Raw genomic sequence first — 5,142 nt, 5'->3', positions numbered from 1 at the left:
GCTTTAATTTTTTATTGGTTAGATTCAATTAACCAATGATTGACCTCTGATCTTACAGGCTGGCCGCGAGGTGAAGGCGGTGAAGTGTTAATCAATATGTTCTGCGTGCGTGGGTTCGAGACTCATCCCTAACGAGTAGTTTTTACGAACACCTGAACTGAATTCGGTAGATAAAAAAAATGATGTTTACCTAACTTTGTTAATAAATCACCAAAAAACTTGTCAGGTCACAAAAAATTGGAGAAAGAATCGGCACGCAAAACATTGAATTTCGTCTAAGCAGAATAGTCAAGCAACCAAACGTTGAAAAATTTCAAGTTTTCTCATGAAAAAAATTGGATGGTCAATATAATACGTTTTGCTATTAAAACCATTCAAGACACGGATTTTTGAAAAACTTGAGGTTACTTTTTTGCCCGAGTTTTTCCACATACAACAATCGTTTCACAACGGAAGCAATATAAAGTTAGGTTTTCCTTAATTTTTTGTTTCGCATCGGTGGATAGTTTCAAAGCTCTAACAGGTTGCTAAGAAAAATTGGAAATTCTAGCAAAACGTTTCGGTCTATAAAAAAGATTTCCACCAGTCTTGTTCTAAGTTTAGCGTACTAACTTCGTCATTACATTTTTTATACACAGACATCAAGTCCGTTTTTAATCGAGCAATGGCTTGAATTGCTTTAATTTTTTATTGGTTAGATTCAATTAACCAATGATTGACCTCTGATCTTACAGGCTGGCCGCGAGGTGAAGGCGGTGAAGTGTTAATCAATATGTTCTGCGTGCGTGGGTTCGAGACTCATCCCTAACGAGTAGTTTTTACGAACACCTGAACTGAATTCGGTAGATAAAAAAAATGATGTTTACCTAACTTTGTTAATAAATCACCAAAAAACTTGTCAGGTCACAAAAAATTGGAGAAAGAATCGGCACGCAAAACATTGAATTTCGTCTAAGCAGAATAGTCAAGCAACCAAACGTTGAAAAATTTCAAGTTTTCTCATGAAAAAAATTGGATGGTCAATATACGTTTTGCTATTAAAACCATTCAAGACACGGATTTTTGAAAAACTTGAGGTTACTTTTTTGCCCGAGTTTTTCCACATACAACAATCGTTTCACAACGGAAGCAATATAAAGTTAGGTTTTCCTTAATTTTTTGTTTCGCATCGGTGGATAGTTTCAAAGCTCTAACAGGTTGCTAAGAAAAATTGGAAATTCTAGCAAAACGTTTCGGTCTATAAAAAAGATTTCCACCAGTCTTGTTCTAAGTTTAGCGTACTAACTTCGTCATTACATTTTTTATACACAGACATCAAGTCCGTTTTTAATCGAGCAATGGCTTGAATTGCTTTAATTTTTTATTGGTTAGATTCAATTAACCAATGATTGACCTCTGATCTTACAGGCTGGCCGCGAGGTGAAGGCGGTGAAGTGTTAATCAATATGTTCTGCGTGCGTGGGTTCGAGACTCATCCCTAACGAGTAGTTTTTACGAACACCTGAACTGAATTCGGTAGATAAAAAAAATGATGTTTACCTAACTTTGTTAATAAATCACCAAAAAACTTGTCAGGTCACAAAAAATTGGAGAAAGAATCGGCACGCAAAACATTGAATTTCGTCTAAGCAGAATAGTCAAGCAACCAAACGTTGAAAAATTTCAAGTTTTCTCATGAAAAAAATTGGATGGTCAATATAATACGTTTTGCTATTAAAACCATTCAAGACACGGATTTTTGAAAAACTTGAGGTTACTTTTTTGCCCGAGTTTTTCCACATACAACAATCGTTTCACAACGGAAGCAATATAAAGTTAGGTTTTCCTTAATTTTTTGTTTCGCATCGGTGGATAGTTTCAAAGCTCTAACAGGTTGCTAAGAAAAATTGGAAATTCTAGCAGAACGATTCGGTCTATAAAAAAGATTTCCCCAGTCTTGTTCTAAGTTTAGCGTGCTAACTTCGTCATTACATTTTATATACACAGACATCAAGTCCGTTTTTGATCGAGCAATGGCTTGAATTGCTTTAATTTTTTATTGGTTCGATTCAATTTACCAATGATTGACCTCTGATCTTATAGGCTGGCAGCGAGGTGAAGGCGGTGAAGTGTTAATCAATTTGTTCTGCGTGCATGGGTTTGAAATTCATCCCTGTCGATTAGTTTTTAAAAACAGCTTAACTGAGTTCGGTAAGCACAAAACTAATAGTTACCTAATTTTCATAAAAACTCACCAAAAAATTTGTCAGATCACAAAAATTTGGTGAAAGAATTGGCTCGCAAACCCTTGAAGTTTGTCTAAGCAGACTAGTTAAGCAACCAAACATTGAAAAACTTTAAGTTTGTTCATGAAGAAAATCGGATGGCCAATTTTATACGTTTTCCTATTGAAACCATTCAAGGCACGGTTTTTTGAAAAACTTGAGGTTACCTTTTCGGCCGAGTTTTTCCACAAACAACTATCGTTTCTCAACGGAAGCAATATAAAATTAGATTTTTCTTAATTTTATGTTTCGCATCGTTTGATAGTTTCAAAGCTCTAACAGGTTGCTTAGAAAAACTGGAAATTTTAGCGAAATGATTTGGTCTATAAAAAGATTTGCACCAGTCCTGTTCTATGACTAGTGTGCTAACTTCGTCATTACATTTTATATACACAGACATCCAGTTCGTTTTTGATCGAGCAATGGCTTGATTTCCTAAAATTTTTTATTGGTTCGATTCAATTTACCAATGATTGACCTCTGGTCGTACAAGCTGGCCGCGAGGTGAAGGCGGTGATATGTTAATCAAATTGTTCTGCGTGCGTGGGTTCAAAATGCATCCCTGTCGATTAGTTTTTAAAAACACTGAACTGAGTTCGGTAAGCACAAAAACTGATTTTTACCCAATTTTCTTAATAACTCACCAAAAAAATTCAGATCACGAAAAATTGGTGAAAAAATTGGCTCGCAAACTATTAGAAATCATCTAAACAGATTATTCAAGCAATTAAACGTTGAAAAATTTCAGTTTGTTCAAAAAGAAAATCGGATGGCCAATGTTATACGTTTTTCTATTGAGAGCATTCAAGGCATGGAAATTTGAAAATTTTCAGGTTAATTTTTTGACCGTTTTTCCACAAAAAACTATCGTTTTTCATTGGAAGCAATTCAAAATCAGGCTTCTTTTATTTTTTTGTTCTGCTTTGTTTGATAGTTTCAAAGCAGCTCTGTTAGGTTGCTCAGAAAAACTTGAAATTTTAGCGAAACGACTTGGGCTATAAAAAGATTTGCACTAGTCCTGTTCTAAGACTAGAGTGCTTATTTTGTCATTATGTTTTCTATACACAGACGTCAAGTTTTTTTTTCGATAGAACAATGGCTTGATTTGATTCGTTTTTTTTTGTTTTGAGGATAGTTCAGAGCCTCGATGTCCTTAACTTTGGAGGTGCGGGGTATTGCTCCCGGTACTTCTGGCTCGCTAAGTGGGCGCTCTACCATTTGACCTTCATACCTATTACTATCAAATCTCGCGGAATTTTTTTTCGCTTAGTCAGCAACTATGAACTTTTTCTTTTCGTTCGCAAAAATCCACTTGTTAGGAATTTAAATATGCAATAGATTATCTGGAGATAGTGATTACCATTTGATGAGTGGCTCTAGCTTTGGAGATGCGGGGCATCGATCCCCGTACCTCTCGCATGCAAAGCGAGCGCTCTACCATTTGAGCTACATCCCCATAGTTTAGAACTGTCGAGGAAGCTTTTATTTCAGTCGGCAAACAAGAGGTTATAAATTTTCTGGGAAGGTATTTCTTGTATAAGATTTCAATATTCAGTAGTTTTCTGAAGAAAATTAATTAAAAACTTGATGTCCTTAACTTTGGAGATGCGGGGTATTGCTCCCCGTACTTCTGGCTTGATAAGTGGGCGCTCTACCATTTGACCTACATACCATGTATATCATATCTCGCTGAATTTTTTTCGCTTAGTCAGCAACTATGAAGTTTTTCTTTTCGTTCGCAGAAAATCTACTTGTTAGCAATTTCAATATGCAATAGATTATCTGGAGATAATGATTACCATTTGATGAGTGACTCTAAATTTGGAGATGCGGGGCATTGATCCCCGTACCTCTCGCATGCTAAGCGAGCGCTCTACCATTTGAGCTACATCCACATGATTTATAACTATCGAGGAAGCTTTTGTTTCAGTCGGCAAACAAGAGTTTAAAATTTTTCTTGGATGGTATTTCTTGTATAAGACTTCAATATTCAGTAGTTTTCTGAAGAAAGTTAATTAATTGCTCGATGTCCTTAACTTCGGAGATGCGGGGTATTGCTCCCCGTACTTCTGGCTTGCTAAGTAGGCGCTCTAACATTTGACCTACATCCCATGTTTATCAAATCTCGCGGAAATTTTTTTCGCTTAGTCAGCAACTATGAAGTTTTTTTTCCTTCGCAGAAAATTGGGACTATCTGCAGATAGTATCACCATTTGATGAGTGGCTCCAGTTTTGGAGATGCCGGGCATCGATCCTCGTACCTCTCGAATGCAAAGCGCGCGCTCTACAATTTGAGCTACATCACCATAGTTCAGATCTGTCGAGGAAGCTTTTGTTTCAGTCGCCAAACAGGAGTTTAAAAATTTTCTGGGAAGGTATTTTTTGTATAAGATTTCAATGTTCAGTAGTTTTCTGAAGAAAATTAATTAAAAACTCGATGTCCTTAACTTTGGAGATGCGGGGTATTGCTCCCCGTACTTCTGGCTTGATAAGTGGGCGCTCTACCATATGACCTACATCCCATGTTTATCAAATCTCGCGGAATTTTTTTTCGCTTAGTCAGCAACTATGTAGTTTTTCTCTTCGTTCGCAGAAAATCTACTTGTTAGGAATTTCAATATGCAATAGATTATCAGGAGATAGTGATTACCACTTAATGAGTCACTCTAGATTTGGAGATGCGGGGCATTGATCCCCGTACCTCTCGCATGCTAAGCGAGCGCTCTACCATTTGGGCTACATCCCCATGATTTATAACTGTCGAGGAAGCTTTTGTTTCAGTCGGCAAACAAGAGGTTAAAATTTTTCTTGGAAGGTATTTTTTGTATAAGACTTCAATATTCAATTGTTTTCTGAAGAAAGTTAAATAATTGCTCGA

General features: G+C 36.5%; 1 non-coding gene across 1 annotated transcript; it reads right to left on the bottom strand.

Annotated features, from left to right (window-relative positions):
- Positions 1 to 3,647: 3,647 nt before the first annotated feature.
- Trnaa-ugc (transfer RNA alanine (anticodon UGC)) lies at positions 3,648 to 3,720 on the bottom strand. Its single transcript has one exon. It is a non-coding gene; the product is annotated as a tRNA-Ala (tRNA).
- Positions 3,721 to 5,142: the final 1,422 nt, after the last annotated feature.

This window comes from Symsagittifera roscoffensis, chromosome 1, assembly GCF_963678635.1.
Source record: "Symsagittifera roscoffensis chromosome 1, txSymRosc1.1, whole genome shotgun sequence".
NCBI classification, from domain to species: Eukaryota; Metazoa; Xenacoelomorpha; order Acoela; family Convolutidae; genus Symsagittifera; species Symsagittifera roscoffensis.
The sequence above is the reverse complement of the archived record's forward strand: the minus strand, read 5'-3'. Positions and strand labels throughout refer to the sequence as shown.